Source organism: Colobus angolensis, unplaced genomic scaffold, assembly GCF_000951035.1.
Source record: "Colobus angolensis palliatus isolate OR3802 unplaced genomic scaffold, Cang.pa_1.0 Scaffold319, whole genome shotgun sequence".
In the NCBI taxonomy this organism is placed as follows: Eukaryota; Metazoa; Chordata; class Mammalia; order Primates; family Cercopithecidae; genus Colobus; species Colobus angolensis.
This window is the reverse complement of record NW_012116477.1, coordinates 52,411-71,497: the sequence shown is the minus strand read 5'-3', so window position 1 is coordinate 71,497 and position 19,087 is coordinate 52,411. Positions and strand designations below refer to the sequence as shown.

At 43.6% G+C, this 19,087-nt stretch overlaps 1 pseudogene; it reads left to right on the top strand.

The window, feature by feature from the left end:
• The first annotated feature begins 308 nt into the window (after positions 1–308).
• On the top strand, positions 309–1,639 carry LOC105518391 (annotated as a pseudogene).
• Positions 1,640–19,087: the final 17,448 nt, after the last annotated feature.

The window sequence follows — 19,087 nt, the reverse complement described above, 5'->3', positions numbered from 1 at the left end:
CTGCTTCCCACAGGCTGTGCACCCTGACCCCCGGAGGGAGGCAAGGTGCTGCTGATGACAGCTAGAGGCCAGACCTGGGGAGCAGGTTTGGAGTGTCCTCTCCCTCTGCCCTCCCTGCCTGGGCCGCGCCCCCAGGGCTGCTGGGCCTGGTTATCATGTGGGCATGGAGCTAAGGGCATGGAGCTTTGGGAAGGGGATGCCCCCCAGGGTGCCAGTCCAGCCAGCTGCCCCACCCCTCAGGCCCAGCCTGGCCCCCGAGCTCCCGACTCTGGAGCCCTGAGCAGCTCTGTGGGCAAGCAGCCCCCGGCATGGCCGAGCACCTGGAGCTGCTGGCAGAGATGCCCATGGTGGGCAGGATGAGCACGCAAGGGTGGCTGAAGCACACCCAGAAGCGGCGCTTCACCAGCAGGTGAAGATGTGGGCTCAGTCTGAGAAGAAGGCCCAGGGCAAGAAGGGTCCTTGGGAGCGCCCCCGGAAGGAGGCCGTCGGCCAAGAGCCCCCGAAGCAGGTCCTCCTCCCTCCCAGTGTTGTCCTTCTGGAGGCTGCTGCCTGAAATGACCTAGAGGAAGTCTGCCAGCTCCTCAGGAGTGGGGTCAGCCCTGACCTGGCCGCGGACGGCCTGACGACGCCACACCAGTGCTGCATCGATGACTTCCGAGAGATGGTGCAGCAGCTCCTGGGGGCCGGGACCAATGTCAGTGTCCGCGACAGTGAGTGCTAGATGCCTCTGCATTTTGCGGCCACCTGTGGCCACCTGCACTTGGTGGAGCTGCTCGTTGCCAGTGGCGCCGATCTCCTGGCGGTCAACACCGAAAGGTCCTATGACCTGTGTGATGTTGAACACATGCTGGACTGCCTGGAGACCCCCATGGCCGACGTGGGATCACCCAGGACAGCAGCTAGGATGCCCGGGTGCCCAATAATGGGTACTGGTTTCCTTTTGGGATGATGAAAATGTTTGAAACCAGATAAAGGTGGTGGTTGCTTAATTTTGTGAATATGTTGAATGCCCCTGAATTATACACTTTAAAATGGTAATTTTCTGTTATATACGTTTCATCTCAAAAACGAACCAATAGAGGAGCATCCTGCAAAATAGCTGACCAGTCCTCAAAATGAACAAGATTATCCAAAATAAGGAAAGACTGAGAAATTGTCACAGTCAAGAAGATCCTAAGGAGACATGACTCCTAGATTTAATGTGGTGTCATCAATGGAACCCTAGAACACAAAAAGGACATTAGGTAAAAAATAAGGAAGTCTAAGTAAATTACAATTTTAGTTTCTAACAGTGTATTAATATTATTTCATTAAATGTAACCAATGTTGCATACTAATGTAAGATGTTAGTAAGAGGGAATACTGGATGGAGGGTATATGGGAATTTTCTATGATATCTTACAATTTTTCTGTAAATCTAAACTACTCTATAATTAATAAAGTTGATTTAAAGAGAGGAGCAGCTGCATGTGCCTTTTGTGCTTTGTCTTTCCCCCCTTCTTTCCTCCTTGTATGTAACTCAGAGCTTGCAAGAGGAGCCTTGAGGACAAGGATGTACATCAAGGATAGTGAGTGGGAGGCAGAGGCAGCCACCTGCTTCCTGCCCTGTCCCGCTGTCTTCACACTTCTTGTTACGTGAGAATAAGAAAGTAAAAGAAAAATTTGAAAAGGACCATTCTTTTAAATCAAATATATTTTGTTTAATTAAAAATTCACTGTTACCATATGTATTAGTTTCTTAGGTTTTGCATAATAAAGGACCACAAATGGGTTGACCTAAAACAATAGCATTTTATTGTCTCACAGTTCTGGAGCTCAGAAGTTCAATATCAAAGTGTAGAGCCATGCACCCTCTGAAATTCTGGATGGAATCTTCCTTACCTCTTCCCAGCTCCTGGTGGTGATTCTTTACCTCTGGCATTCCTTGGCTTGCAGCCACATCACTCCAGTTTGCCTCCATCTTCACACAGTGTTCTCCCTGTGTGTCTTGGTTTTCAGGTGGCGTTTCCCTCCTCCTGTAAGGACATCATCATGTTGGATTAGATCTTCCCCCATCCCCCACCCTGCCTATGACATCATCTTAACTTGACTACATCTGCAAAGACCTTATTTTCAAATAAGGTCACATTCATCAATATCAGTGGCTAGAACTTCAACATATCTTTTTGGGAAACGTAATTCAGCCTGTAACACTGCATTTTTCTCATTCTATAATGGACGTATGAAAACACTTTTAGAAACTAGCATGGGCCTATGGGCAGGCATTTGGGATGAATGACATGTGTGATTTAAAAAATCTTCACAACTTTATGAAGTTCACGCCCAAGACTTACTATCCCATTTTGCAGGTGATGAAATTGAGACATAGGAAATGTAAGTCAGTTTTTCCTGGGTTGCACAGTTAGGAAATGATGGATTCAGAATTTAAACCTAGACTATCCTCAAAGTTCTTGCTCTTTCTATCAAATTTCTCAGGCTGCCCAAGGTTTTAATGAATCAGATCAGGAAATAGAGAATGAGATTCTGATTGGAGGCTTATCTTAGCCTCCTTTATATTCATTTAGGCTTTTCCTTCCTCGCTTTTCCTGACACCATTCTTGTTGAACTGAAGGCTTGCCTCATACCCTGGCTTGCAAGCCTCTCGCTCCTTCCACCATTGTGGCTTTCAAATTTGATTTACTGATATCTACTTGTCTAAATGATAAAATCGAAAAAGCTTTTACAGAGTAAGTTTATCACAGAAATGTAACTATTACGTGTATTGTGCAAAATGATTCTTTTTTTTTTAAATCCAGGCAAATACATTGGAGTCATTAATTTGAATACTAAGTACAAGGTTCTGTTTAAAAATCCACAAGATGAATAACAAATCATAGTTCTGGCAAGGCAAAGACATTCTTCAAAGCCATCGTTTGTATAATCCATTGAAGATACTATGATAGTAGCTCGTTGATGGCTGATTTAGAGCCTAGCACATGTGCCATTACCTTCCTTGGGAGATATATTTCATGCATCCTCACATCACAAGCAGTTGCTGACTTCAAAATGGATTGGGTTACAAAAGTTCATCTGAACTATATTCTTGGATATTGAGAATGTTTCGCACATCCTTATAAAGCACCTATTAGGTGATAAAACAATTAAAAAACAAACAAACAAACCAATCGGGTCCTTGTTTTTCGAGAGTTTAAACGGGATGAATGTGGTGCATTGAATTGCAGGTCTCAGCTCTTCACTCCTCTTTGGACATCCCTGCCCTTAGCCCCCTGACTTTCATTTCCTTGTATACAGACTGAACGTACTTCCCCTTTCCTTGGCTGTGGGGTTGACTATGTGACTTGCTTTTGGCCAATGAGGTGTTAGCAGATGCTGCAAGCTAGATTTTGCCAAGTCCCTGAGCAGTTGAGCTTGCCCTCTGCCATGGCTGTGAGGAGTGCTTCCTGCAGGTGTTTATGCCCTTTACCCTGAGCCCAGAATTCACATATGTGCCCCCCACACCCCAGCTGCTCCAAGGACCTGTGGCATTATAGCTGCCCCAGCCAACCCACAGAACCCTAAGAGAGAATATATATCCTTGTCTTTCTAAGTCACTGAGTTTTGCCATTGCATAGCATGTTTATGGCAACAGTTAAATGATAGAGGTGGGGAGAACTCCCACACTACACAAATAGTTCCAAAAAATAAACCTGTAATCACTGGAGCATGGTACAGACATAGAGTATGTTGAGACACAGAGCAGTACATGGAATGAGGCTTCTGAGACACCAAGAAGGTCTCCCCAAGCAAGTGGCTTTCAAGCTAAGACCCAAAAGCTGAGCAGGAATTGGTTGGGTGAAGAGAGAGGGCAAAGGAATCCCAAGTAGAGGGATTGGCACCTGCAAAGGCCCTGATTGAGGTTGGGATACATTTGGTGTTGAGATGAAGAAGTAGCTGGTGAGGGGACCAGATAATACAGGGCTTTGTAGAATGAGGACTTTGAAATTTATTCTAAGAGCATTTTATTGTAGAATCCTAGTACAGTCAACCCTCCATATACATGGGGTTCCAGGACACACTCAAATCCCACTGTCTGCCGTGTGGAACCTGTTTATAGGAAAAGTTGACCCTCCATAGAAGCAGGTTTTGCTTGTTTGGTTGAAAAGAATCTGTATATAGTGGACCTGCACAATTTAAACCAGTGTTGTTCAAAGGTCAACTGTACATGAGACTCCTGTGACTGGCTCAGCAAACCAAATTTCCCCTCAGGGGTGTTCATCCATGAGGTTATTTTGTTTTTCTCTGATTACTGCCCCTGCGTATGTTCAGGTGAATCTTCTGTTTCCCCTTTGGGTGGCACATCCCTTTATGATGTCTTGGACGGATTGCGTAACTTTTCGTTCCCTTTTAGCTGCTAAAATCCTATCTGGTTTAAAATTTTAATCATTTGTTCACGGTGAACATTCCCTTCAGTTATGGACAGGCAGGCTTGTGGCTAGAGAAATGTAAAGCTGGGGACCAAGTTATGATCCATGTACTTACTTCTCTCACTTTCTTAACCACTTGGAATGGAGTGTACCACAGGTTGTGTGGTGGATGGCACAGGGCACCTCCCGGATCCCCTTCTGGACAAAGGACTTGCTGAGAGTGAAGCAGGCAGGTGGTCCTCCATGGTCATCCTACTTTCAGGGGTCCTGTAGCTGAAGAGAGACACTCCACCTATTTCCTGGGGCAGTCTGCATCCATTGACCAATTGATCCTCTAACCCCAATTCCGGATAGCTCTGAAGGTCACCCCAGCTTCAGAACTCCCTGCATAGTTGGCTGAGGCTTGCACTGTCACAGCATCATAGCTCAGCTTCTCCCTCTGCTCATTCTCACTCCCTCCCTTCCCTTGCACTGGCCTGGCTCCTCTCTTAGTCTTCTTGAGCTGCTATAATAAAATGCCACAGGCTGGGTGGCTTAAAAAACAGAAATTTATTTTCTTACAATCCTGGAGGCTAGAAGCCCAAGATCAAGGCGCCAGTAAGGGTGGTTTTTGGTGGGGCCTCCCTTCCTGGTTTGCAGATAGCTGCCTTCCAGCTGTGTCCTTACATGGTGTATTAGTCAAGGTTCTCTAGAGGGACAAGACTAATAGGATAGATGTATATATGAAAGGAAGTTTATTGTGGACTATTGACTCACACGATCACAAGGTGAAGTCCCACAATAGGCCATCTGCAAGTTGAGGAGCAACGAAGCCAGTCCAAGTCTCAAAGCCTCAGAAGTAGGGAGGCTGACGGTGCAGCCTTCATTCTGTGGCCTGTACCACTGGTGTAGATCCAAAAGTCCCAAAGCTGAAGAACTTGAAGTCTGATGTTCGAGGGCAGGAAGCATCCAGCATGGGAGAGAGATGATGGCCAGAAGACTTGGCCAGTCTTGTCCTTCCACTTCCCTCTGCCTGCTTTTATCCCAGCTGTGCTGGCAGCTGATTAGATGGTGTCCACCCAGACCGAGGGTGGGTCTGCCTCTCCCAGTCCACTGACTCAAATGTTAATCTCCTTTGGCAACACCCTCACAGACACACCCAGGAACAATACTTTGCATCCTTCAATCCAATCAAGTTGACACTCAACATCAACCATCACACATTTGCATCCTTCAATCCAATCAAGTTGACACTCAACATCAACCATCACACATGTGTTTCCAATATGCAAGGGAGAAGAGAGAGGGAGCCCTGGTGTTTCTTCCTTTTCTTACAAGGACACCAGTTTTAAATTGGCTCAGGGCCTCAGCCTCATAGTTAAGGTCATTTAACCTTAACTGCCTTCTTAAAGGCTCTGTCTCCAAATACTGCCATATTGGTGGTTAGGGTTTAAACACAGAAATTTTGATGGGGACACTAGTCAGTCCATAGCTGTTTCCCGAGATACTCATCTCTGTCTCCGTCTGTTTCTCAGGAACCCAACCCACCATGAGCTGCTTGTGCCTCTTGTCTGGCTCTATCTCCTCAGATTGCTTTATGGAAGAAATGCTAAAAATAAAAGGGATAATTAAAAAAAATAAACTGTTATTAAACAAATTTTTAGATTTACAGAAAAGTTGCAAAAATGGTACAGAGTTTCTATAACCCTCACCCAGTTCCTGTAAGGCTTTTGTCTCACATTAATGGGATACATTTGTCAAAATGAAGAAACCAACATTGGTACATTACTGTCAACTAAACTTCAGGCTGTATTTAGGTTTCACAGTTTTTCTTTAATGTCTCACTTCTGTTCCAGGAATTAGCCCAGATACCACTTTTCATTTAACCGTGTCTCTTTAATCTCCCCTGGTCTGTGATAGTTTGTCTTTGCTTGTTTTTTTTTATGACCCTGGCAATTTTGAAGAGTGCCAGTTGGATATTTTGCAGAACATCACTCAGTTGGGGGTTATCTTCTTTTGCGCAGTTCGAGTGAGATTTTGGGTTTTGGGGAGGAAAACGACAGCGGTGAAGAGCCTTCTCATCATATCCTCGTGGGGCACATGACGTCCATATGACATCACTGGGATGTTCGACTTGATCTGTTGGTTGAGGTCGTGTTTGCAGGTCTCTCCACTGGAACATTTCTCTTTTTCCCTTTTCATACTCTGCTTGTTGGATGTAGACAAACATCTTTTACTTAATGTGCTTGTCTTCTCTCTGGACATTGCATCTCTGCTAACACTGCCTGGCCCCTGTGCCTCTACAAGGCAGGTGTCCAGATGCTGGCTCTCTTGGAGCATCTGACCCAGTGGCAGTGGGTGACATGAAGTACTGGCTCTGGTTCAACCCATTTAGCTTCTACCCCGGAGGAAAATGAGGCCAAAGGAAGTTAAAGACCCAGCGAATCAGGGTCAGCTTATTGACTTGGTGTCAGGTCTGCTGCCCTCAATGCAGCATTATTTCTTAACCTGATATGACTATGGACATAGGGACAGAGACATAGCTGTCCAAGGTGAGAGCTGGCTCATGAGGTGTTGGACAGAGCGTGTGGTGGCTTTGCTCTCATGTCCCTGTCAGCCTCATCCTCTTGCTCATCGCCCAGGTTTGAGTCATACTTTCACCTCCAGAGGCAGGAGCTGGAGTCAGCCCACCTTGCTCACAGGGATGGCAGTGGAAGAAGGTGGTTTCCAAAGGGAAATCAAGGTGCTGTCCTAGGAGGAGCAACCAATGGCAGACGGGACAGAACAACATATGGCCACTACAGGTGTGAAATCCAAGGGGTGACAGCAAGAAGTTGAGGGTTTCTGTGACTCCTGGGCCACTTTGCTGGGGATCTTTAATGCATAGAGGACGTATTGTATGTATACGAGTTAGGCTTTGCATATGTCATCTGAGCCTATTCTTTCTATATTGTATGTATATGAGTTAGGCTTTGTATATGTCATCTGAGCCTCTTCTTTCTTCTTTGCATTAGATAAGTAAAAGAAAACAACACAATACAATAATAATACTGCATCCTCGTATATTATAGAAGCACTTTGCATATTGTAGAAGTCCTTTTACACATTCAGTCTCATTGATTCTTGCAATGATTCTGTAAAATAAGCATCACAGATGTGAATGCCCCCCATTTTACAAGTGAAGCAAGTGAAACTCAGAAATACTCAGTCAATCGTTTGATTCCATGAGAGCCTTGCTTACTTCCCAGTCTGCATTCCAGTACATGTGTCTGAATTCTCCCCCCGTGTAACTGTCCTTCCGTGTGCCTTCTCATGCCAGGGGCAGGCTAGAATTGCTGAGCCATTAAGACCCTAAAAACAGTCTCTGGGCCAATGATGAATGTGAATTGGAGATTAAATACTCCAGCTTCCTTGCTTCTGGAGCAAAGAAAGAATATTTCTGAGGCCTGTGCTCTAGCCTGTGTCTCTCAGTTCCTCGGCTGTTCTCGGTGTCCGCATGCTTGATCAGGCACCCTTTCAGGTGTCTTTCCTTCCCTGTCTTAATTCCTCGTCCCACTACCAGCACTTCCTGGGAGCAGCTCCCAAATAAATGACGTGCACTCAGATCTTTGTCTTCGGGCGCATTTTTGGGGGAACCCAACTTAAGACAGCCGCAGCATCACATAGTGGTTGTATATTTCCACTGTAAGTGATAGAAACCCCAACTTAAGCTGGCTCCAGCAGAAAAAGAATTTATTGTTCATGTAATTGAACAGTCCAATCTAATAGCTCTAGCTTCAGGCACGATTGAATGTATTTCTTTAAACGATGTTACCAGGCGCTTGATTTCTCTCTTTCCACCTCTCTGCTCTGATTTCCTCTGTGTTGACTTCTTCTCAGGCAGGCTATCTTTCCAGCAGCTCACATGATCCCCAATTCAAGTCAAGTGGAAAAGAAAGTGTCTCCCTCCAGGAAACTCTAGGTAATCCTGAGATTGGATCTGATTGGCTCTGACTGCATCAGGTGCTTACCTTTGAACCAATCACTGTGCTCGGTGAGGTATAAATGGCCAGATTTGGGCCATAAAGACCACCCAGGAAGCTGGTGGTCCGGTTGGCTGCACCCAGTCGCAAGGAGTAAAACTGGATAGCAGTCATTCTTGAGGGAAGATGCTGGGTTTTTTTTACAGAAAAAGGAGAACCAGCACTGTTCAGATTCTCACCTGCACCATCTGACTTTTCGTACTTTCCTCTGAGGAAAAAAAAAGTGCTGTCTTCTGAGAAAAAAATAATATTTTAGTTCCAGTTAATTTCAACAAAAATATAAGTCATACATGCCTCACTATTACTGGATATGCTTAGATATGGAAAAGAAGTAAAAACCCTAAGAATCATAAAATAATTGTTTTATAGTGTATAAATCATCCCATGTTAAATTTTAATTCTGTTTTCTTTTTGCTTTTTTTTGAGACAGGATCTTCCTCTGTCACTCAGGCTGGAGTGCAGTGGAACAATCTCAGCTCACTGCAGCCTTGACCTCCTGGGCTCAAACGATCCTCTCACCTCAGCCTTCCAAGTAGCTGGGACTACAGGCTCACGCCACCACGCCCAGCTAATTTTTTGGTATTTTTGGTAGAGATGGGGTGTTGTTATGTTGCCCAGGCTTGTCTCCAACTCTTGAGCTCAGGTGATCTACCTGCCTCAGCCTCCCAAAGTACTGGGATTATAGGCATGAGCCACCACTCCAGGCCAAGTTTTTATTGTTTTGTAATAGGATTATAGGATATGACAGGGAAGCACACCATCAAAGATTCGAAGGACAGAAAAACCACATCTAAGAGGACATTATTTACTTGTTGAAGGACGGGGAAAGCTGGAGTGGGTGGTAATGGCTGGAGGGGAGGCCCTTTCAGGCAGTGGATTCGATGAGTATGGTTGAGTTTTCATATGGCAGAAACAAGAAGCAAAAGTGGTCACATTTCATTTCTTCCCTTAAAACAATAGTGTATTACTTACCACAATTTTATTGGCATACTGCAGATAAGTGAAATATAATAGCTTAACAGAGCAGTGCACAAACTGTTTCAGTAAAGGTACAGAGAAGACATATTTTAAGCCTCAAGAATCAAGAGGGAAAATAGAGAATATTAAGTGGGCACTTATGCAACAAGAAGGAAGACAAATTTTCATACACTTTTCAATGATAAAATTCAAAAAATAATAATTGAGTTCCAGTTTTTGTAATACAGGTCTATTAATGAGAAAAAAAAAGTAGAATTCTTAATTTTGAGAAAACCAGGCACGGTGGCAAGGCCCTGTAATCCCAGCTACTCAGGAGGCTGATGCAGGAGGATTGGCTGAGGCCAGGAGTTAGAGGCTGTAGTGTGCTATAATTGCACCTATGAACAGCCATTGCATTCCATCCCGAGGAACATAATGAGAGCTCATCTCTGAAAGAAAAAAAATCTTAATTTGAGAGAGATAAATAATTTTTCTTAATTGAGGCTCAAAGTTAGTATTTCCTATCATCAAATCAATTGCGAACATTCACCTATAAAAACCACCATTAGCTTGAGGGTCATAAAAAATATAGTGGGCTGAGTTTTACCCGCAGGCTGTAGTTTGCTGACCTTTGTTTTAATCAGAAAGGGAACTTACGGACTCATAGAGTTAAAGAAATAGAGGTGAACAGTTTTCAAACAGAGCTAATTCAGAACTCCAGTTTCATTTCTTTGAGATGACGTTTGTTCTGCCCTCCTTCCTAGGTTGGCTTTATCCTGAGACTGGGTTCCTTCAAGGATGCCTTAGGAACTCAACTGTATATTTGATTATTCACATCCAGGAAGGGAGAGAGAGGCACTTCTCTGAGCAAAGGTCCTGAGCTTCACTCTGATAGGAGCAAAGTTGAGCCAAGCATTGTGCCAAGGCACTAGGACAATTCAGGGAAGTGACCTGGGTACAGGTTTCATAGGTGTTATGCAGTGGAAGGGGCATAGAGTGGAGGGAGAGGAGAGGGAACATCCATTGTAAGTAAACTCTGAAGAATAACACAGAAAAGAGGGAGTGGATGGGCAATTCTTACAAAGTGAATGTGCTCCACCCTTATCTTGATGTCTCTATAAGAGATCTTGCTACTCTGGAATATCTGTATCAGGCGCATTTTTCTCAAAACAGATGGTAGGAATTGCCAAACACCACTTTAGTGGTATTTTACAGAGGCCCTGTCTTCAGAACCTACAGTCTTATCACTTATATTAACTTCCCATGAACAAGTCTTAATATTCTCCTGAGTGATAGTCTGCCAGTCCTGCAACCTCTAGCTCTTAACCCAAATCCTGTATTATCCCCTTGTTCTCTTCCTTCTCAAAAGGGATCCTTGAGAAGACATATTCAACATCCTTAACAGAATGATTGAGCCATGAATCCTTTTACATCTTTTAGAGTATAAGCCTTATTTTCTTCTATGTATGCCCATCCTAGTGCCTTTATGAAATGGAAAGCACATGGAAGGGTTCTGCTTTTTCTCGTCTCCAGTAGTTTCTTACAGACTAGTAGCAGTGTGTAAGGTAAATTGGAAGAACTAAAAAAGAAGTATAAGCAACAATTCTACAGCTATCACCATGAGAATATGTAGAACACAGATCAGCAAACTATGGCCCTCAGACCAAATCCAGCCCACTGTGCTTTTGTAAATAAAGTTTTATTGGCACACAGCCACGCCCATCCATGATGTATTGTGTATGAATGCTTTCATGCTGCAATTGCTACAATGGCAGAATTTGGTAACAGAAACCTGACAACACAACAAGTTAGGGTTTATATGTTTCTCTTATCACAAGAAGGCTGGGGTTGTGTGTTCCAGGCATAGTACAAAGGTTTCCTGAGTCCATCAGGGACCCTGGGTTCCTTTCACCATCCTTGGTATATGGCTTCTGTCTTCAGGCTTTTGGCAACATGGTGGCTCCACCTCTAGACACTGTGCCTACATTCCAGGGAGGCAGATAGGGAAAGCACAGTGAGCAGAAGTTATATGTCAGTTGATTTGGCTTATTTTTATAAAAAAATACTTTTTTAGGGATTCCCAGAAATCCCCACCCAGCAGACTTCCAATTACATTTCCTTGGGCAAAACTGTGTCACATGGCTAGAACTAGCTATACTGCAGTCTGCAGAACTGATGTTTTTGGGTTTCCACATTATTCTTTTGTTCATTGTTCATTGTTTTGTTTTCGTTTTGAGATGGGGTCTTGCTCTGTTGCCCAGGCTGGAGTGCAGTAGCATGATCACAGCTCACTGTAGCCTCGAAATCTTGGGCTCAAGGAACCCTCTCACCTCAGCCTCCAGAGTAGCTGGGACCACAGGCATGCACCACCACACCCAGCTAATTTTTTGGTGTTTTGTAGAGATGAGGTTTCACTATGTTGCGCAGGCTGGTCTCAAACTCGTGAGCTCAAGTAATCCTCCTGCGTTGGTCTCCCAAAATGCTGGGATTACAAGCATGAGCCACTGTGCCTGGACCCCACATTGCTCTTTTAAGTTAAATAAGAAGGTGAAAATGGATAATAAGTAGGTAACTACAAACATCTTCCACACCAGGGACTCACAAATCCAAATGCCTACCAGGATGACAGGAGATTTAAATGGGTGCTTTGTGTCATTGGAGACACCAGAGACTGGTAGGAATTATGATGAAGTTGAGAGTACACACCCTACCTACAAGTATTCAACTTCACAATTTCCTAGAACAATCATCTACGGACCTTGAGCTTTTGACATCCTCTTTGGATGATGCTTGTCACATGAGCTAGTCATCTGAAAAGTGTATTTCAAGGGGTCAGCCATTGATTCATTTATTCTATAGCATTCTACAAATATTCATTTACCACTCACTTTCTTCTGGTGTTCTAGATTGTGGTCTGTGGCTCTCCTTGTGCGATTATTAAATTCAGAACCACAAATCAACATGCGAATCAAAATTTGTTTAGGCTAAATAGGTAATGTGTTTGCACATTATATATGACTGTTTTAAAATGTAGGTGGAGGCCTTTATGAGTCATAAAATAGAAATTTGTTTAATAAAAATACCCCTAGTTTCGGAGTAGCTTTCTGTTATATATTTTCTCACTCAACAGATATTCAAAAGCAAAAGCACTATTGCGTGAAAGTCTTAATATTTTTTATATTAAAAAATTCTCATATGACAAAAAGGTTAGGAAAAAATTTGCTAGGTACTGGGGGCTATGGAAATGGTGAGATGGATATGTCAGAGCTTCAGTTCTTAGAAAACTCACAGCACAGTAGGGATAAAAATATGAATTAGGTAGGACTCTTTTGGTTTGCAAGTGATAGAAACTCAATTTAAACTGACTTAAGGGAAAACAAAGAATGTACTGAATTATTTGGCTAAAGGTTCAGAATTGGACTGGGCACAGTGGCTCACGCCTGAAATCCCAGCACTTTGGGAGGCCAAGATAGGTGATCATGAGGTCAGGAGTTCAAGACCAGCCTGACCAAGATGGTGAAACCCCGTCTCTACTAAAATTACAAAAATTAGCCGGGTGTGGTGGCAGGTGCCTGTAATCCCAGCTACTCAGGAGGCTGAGACAGGAGAATCGCTTGAACCTGGATGGCAGAGGTTGCAGTGAGCCAAGACTGTGCCACTGCACTCCAACCTGGGTGACAGAGTGAGACTCTGTCTCAAAAAAAAAAAAAAAAAAGTTCAGAATTAAGCACATTCTTCGCTCATTCAGGCATGCCTAGATCTAGAGTCTAAACAGTGTCTTCAAGATTTAGTCTCTCTTCATTTCCTGGTTTTTCTTCTCTCAATGTTGGATTCATTTTCATGCTCTCCCTTTCTCCCCATTATAAACAAAAACCGTCCATGATTACAGTATTGTAGCTCTAAACACCTTCTAATTCTGTTGGGAAGAGACATCAACCTTTCCCATAGCTCCTCTGAATTAACTCTCATTAGATTAATCTTTCAGGCGGATCAATTGCTGTGGCAAGAGGAATGGAAGACACTAATGGGTCAGATTTTGGATATGTGTCTCATGTATGTGGGAGGAGGTTAGCAACAATCAATCCACATGCATCGATGATGGAGTCTTTGGGGTTTTTAAGGAGAAATAGGAATATTATTATGAGAAGAAGGAGGAATAAATGCTGGAAAGGCAAAAAACAACAGACACTCCCTACAAACAAACCAAAATCAACATCCCCGAAGAAGGAAATCATGAATGACACCGGACAGACTCATTTGTTTCATTAAATGTTTTCTTCAATAAACATTTACCAAAATTTGTTGTTCTAGTGGAGGCTGTTGATTGCCAATATCTACTCCCACCTTCCATTCCTGTTTTATTATTACTTTTTTTTAATCAGAACCATTGTCTTTGTTCAGCTATCCCCCTTGAAGTGGCTGTGTTTGAGAGAAGGCTGCTCCATTTCCAAACCCAGGGACAAGTCTTGATTATCTAAGCCAATCCTCTTAGTGCCATTTCCTTTGCTGTTGATTTGTTTAAGGCATAAACATAAGTAGAATTTGGGGCAATGACATGTGAAGTCACCAGAAAGCTTCCAGGAAGGTTGTTCTTGCTCTTAAAAAAATACAGTTAGGGGTCCTCAAAGGGAGCAGACTTGTGGACCTAATCTACATGAGGTAAATGTTGAAACAGCATGGGTTCTTGGATAATGTTGTTGAGGAAATTAATGACTCTAGACATAACCCCACCTCTAGATTTCTAGTTGTATAAGAAAATTGCTTTCTGTATTTTGAGTTACATTGGGCTTTGGGTTATCTGCAACAAATGCACTTCCTATAAATGACAGGTCCAGGGACAGGCATTGAGGTTAAGAAATCATAGGATGTATGCCCTCTGCTCATATGATGCTTCCATTTTAATTGGCCAGAAATTGTTATTTTTTCCCAGTTTATTCTACTTCTTTCTCTCTGTGAAGTTAACCAAAGTACCCAAGGGGGCTGGATCAAGGAAAACATGAGGGCAAACTCAACATGTTGCTCTCAAAGTGGTCCCTGATCAAATGTTCTGGCCTTACCAAGAGAATCAGGAGCCCTTGAAGCAAATATGTCTTCTTCCCCAGAAACAACATTCAAAGTGTGTGGCCCTGCACTGGTGGGTCAGGAATGCCATCTTCACAGACAAAGGAAAACATACTCTCCTTTATTCCCATTTTTAAAACCCCAATTATGGGCACAATGAGGATCCATGGAACCCCATGAACACTAACGAAAATAAAGTACTTAGCTCATGCAATCTTGTCTTTTTATTTTCAATATCACTGACAATGTAAGCTTTTTACAAAATCAAATCCTTTCTCACCAATGATATGATTTTCCCTGAAAAGGCTTTGAAGTATCCCGCCGTTATCACTTCTGTACACAAACATTAGCAGAAGCCCTGCTAAGCAGGAGGACAAAAATAATTGTTCTGCCTTCATTTTAATTTAACCTTTTGTAAATTCCTACTTTACAGAAGTTCCCCTTGACTTACGGGCATCATATTGAGATAATTTATGAGGCAGTCCATTCTTGTTAAGACGGCAAATCTCCATGAATCTTTTCCCCCATGAAAGACTGTCCTGGACCCTTCACCCCTTTTAATTTAGGCATCTTGCTCTCTTTCTTTACCATTTGCATGCATCCCTTTGTCACCTTCACATTATTGTCTAATGGTTTCTGTACAATTAAGGCATTATGGAGGTGAACATTAATATGTCTCAGAAAATTTACAGAGGCCATATATCTTGATCTTTGCAAAAGGATGTGCCAGAGATTGGCTAGGAATGCAGGTGCTCAGCTCTTCCAGCTGATGTAAGGAACGGAGTTCATTATCTGTCATATTGGTAGTAGGACAGAACCCAGACCTTTGGCAGGAAGGTGTGAAAAGGGACTGAGTAGCCAGCCTGGTGTAAATCAGGAGGGGAAATGCAGGTTTAAGCTACTTTAGAACAGGTTTAATAGAAGAGTGGCTAAAAAGGTGGGATCAGTATTCATATTACCTGTGTGATGATTAATATTGAGTGTCAGCTTGATTGGATTGAAGGATGCAAAGTATTGTTCCTGGGCGTGTCTGTGAGGGTGTTGCCAAAAGAGATTAACATTTGAGTCAGTGGACTGGGAGAGGCAGACCCACCCTCAGTCTGGGTGGGCACCATCTAATCAGCTGCCAGCATGGCTAGGATCAAAGCAGGCAGAGGAACATGGAAGGACTAGACTGGCTGAGGCTTCTGACCCCCATCTTCCTCCTGTGCTGGATGCTTCCTGCCCTCGACATCAGACTCCAGGTTCTTCAGCTTTGGGCTCTTGGATCTTCACCAGTGGTTTGCCAGGCACTCTCGGACCTTTGGCCACAGACTGAAGGCTGTATTGTCAGCTTCTCTACTTTGGAGGTTTTGGAACTGGGACTGGCTTCCTTGCCCTCTGCTTTCAGGCAGCCTATTGTGGGACTTTACCTTGTGACTATAAATGTACAGCTGTCCTATTAGTCCTGTCCTTCTAGAGAACCCTGACTAATACACAGTATTTTTTAGGTTCTTACTCAAATACCTGCTAGCCACCTGCCCTTGTTTTGCAGCCTCTCTCTTCTTCAGTTTCTTTATTTGTAAGGTGGGGTACATTTAGAACACAACCTTAAGTCCATACCATGGCCTACCAGGTTCCCACGATCTGGTCCTACCTTGATCTCAGGCCTCCAGTGCCTTCCTGGCTTTCCTGGAACCCTGGGCTTCCACCACTTTGGTCTCCTTTCCAACTCTGCAGTGTAACAACAGCGGCTTCCCACCTCAAGGCCTTTGGCCATGATGTTACTTCCTCTTCCATGAAATGCTTCTCCCCAGATGCTCAAGGGTGAGCTTCTTCTCTTCATTTATGAACCAGTTTGAATTGGACTTTCTCACATAGTTTCCCAAAGGCAGACTTGAGTAGTTTATTTAGATGGTGATCCCGGGAATCAGAGGAATAGAGAAGGAAGGAGAGTTAAGTCAAGGTGATATTGATGAGAAATTGATCACTGCAGGCAAGTGGAACTCAATCCTGCCGGGAGTTTCTGGGAGATGGTGTGAAACCTCCTCCAAGTTGTGCTATAAGGGGCTGGGAAGCCGTGATGGTTTTCCACCAATTCTCATCCTCCAGGTATGGAGGGGCACTCCTGGAGGGGCTTATTATTTGGCACTTCCAGCCTCTGCTTGTACAGATTGGGCATGATGCTTGCGTATTACAGAAGGCTCTATGGCAGAGAGATGCAGGTGCTAGGGGTAGGAAGCTCTTAGAGAGTGAGGGAACTGCCCAGCAGGGTACAAGTGACACCATGGGTGTGACAAGGGAATATGTGCGGGGAGCAGACTCCTTTAGAGTCCTCCATTGATCTCAGTTCCTTCATCCTGTCCACGGCCTTGAAAGGACTTACTGCAATTGCGAATCATACCCTTCTTGGTTTGTGTATTTTTTTTTTTATTTTGTTGTTGCTGTTTTTGTTTGTTTGTTTGCTTTTTGAGACAGGGTCTTACTCTGTTCCTCAGGCTGGAGTGCAGTGGTGTAATCATAGCTTACTGCAGCCTCAACCTCTTGGGCTCAGGTGATCCTCCCACATCAGCCTCCCAAGTAGCTGGGACTACAGGTATACCCCACTACACCTGGCTGATTTTTTAAGTTTTTTGTAGAGACAAGGTCTCATTATGTTGTGCAGGCTGGTCTGGAACTCCCAGGCTCAAGCAATTCTTCTTCCTCAGCCTCCCAAAGTGCTGGGATTATAGGCATGAGCCACTATGTATTTATGTGTTTGCTAAATTAATACATACCTATTTGTAGGGTCTGAGGGCACAGGGCTATGTTTGAATGTTCTTGAGTGTTTCTTTGAGTGTTCTTGAGTGTTTCTTTAGTGATCAGCAAAAGGGTGATAATCAAAGTATTCAAGCACCTGAAGGGCAGGGTTGTCAATCATCCAGAAGTTCACCCATCCTGCTTTGTGGTAAGTTTCTAGAAGTAAAATTGCTGTGTCTAAGACACAATGCTTTTAAAGTAGGGCATGCCTTTGTTAGGTACATTTTTGAGAATCTTCATAAACCCAAACAGTACAGGTTTAAAGTGCAGGAATGGCATCAAATTAAATTCTGAGGATCCCAAATATGAGAGCCTTGGTAATGAACATGAAAAATCTTTTTTTTTTGAAGCTGCATAAGCAAGATGATTTTGAATGTTTAAAAACGAGTGTGTGTATGTGTTTTGTGTTCCATTAAAAGCCCATTTAAAACCTACTTGAGTGCTTTTTCATTTGGTTTATAAGTATTCAGAACATCAGAATAAAGCCTCAGGTTTAGGCAAGCCTCTACTTTCTCCAGCTAGGCTGTATGACTAAAAAAAAATCAAAAAAGGAAAATTTTACTTTGACAAATATAATACCTACATTGGGAATATGCAGATGAGTTTTTCCCTAAAAGGTTAACTAGAGACAATAATTACTTTCTCCAGAGATTACCAAAGTGACATGCTGCTGTCTTGATTTCATTGCTGTTTTGTGATGTGCGTTTCTTGCCACTTATAAATGAAACAAATGAGGTTAGATGGCAAAGATTATGAAAGGAATTAACAATAATGAGCCTGGGAACAAAAAAACATTATTATAGAAAATTGAGTTGACCTCACTTTCATAATTATTCACCTTAATTGTTTTTTTGTAGTGTAATTTGAATGAAATTAAATAATACTAATATTCCCCCTGCCACTGACTAGGAATTTCATGTGAAGATTAATAACTTTTAAAACCAAAGATTTGGCTGCCATCTTAGAGGTCACTGTTGCTATTCCAGAGAGCTTCCTGTCCTCCACATGATCCTGAGCTGCCTATGCCAAAACCCACAATTTTCTCCTCAAAGATCTAGGGTCACGTGACTCTGTGGCACAGGAATTGCATCTCCCTCCAACCTTCATGAAATTCACTTCCTTCCTGAGATCCACTTCTCTTACTTTTCCCAATTTCTCCATGAGAATGTTCTCAGTAAATCATGCTAATGTGTGATGGAAGCAGACATTTTCAGTTAATTGGGTGGGCATAATTTGAATTTGAAATATATACATTTTTTTGGGGGGGCGGAGCAAGATGGCCGAATAGGAACGGCTCCAGTCTCCAGCTCCCAGCGCGAACGACACAGAAGACAGGTGATTTCTGCATTTTCAACTGAGGTACTGGGTTCATCTCACTAGGGAGTGGTGCCGGACAATCGGTGCTGGTCAGCTGCTGCAGCCCGACCAGCGAGAGCTGAAGCAGGGCGAGGCATCGCCTCACCTGGGAAGTGCAAGGGGGAAGGGAATCCCTTTTCCTGGCCAGGGGAACTGAGACACACAACACTTGGAAAATCGGGTAACTCCCACCCCAGTACTGCGCTGTACCAAGGGTCTTAGCAAATGGGCACACCAGGAGATTATATCCCACACCTGGCTGGGAGGGTCCCACGCCCGCCCACGGAGCCTCCCTCATTGCTAGCACAGCAGTCTGCGATCTGACTGCAAGGCAGCAGTGAGGCTGGGGGAGGGGCACCCGCCATTGCTGAGGCTTAAGTAGGTAAACAAAGCCTCTGGGAAGCTCGAACTGGGTAGAGCTCACAGCAGCTCAAGGAGCCCTGCCTGTCTTTGTAGACTACACCTCTGGGGACAGGGCACAGCTAATCAACAATAACAACAACAACAACAACAAAGCAGCAGAAACCTCTG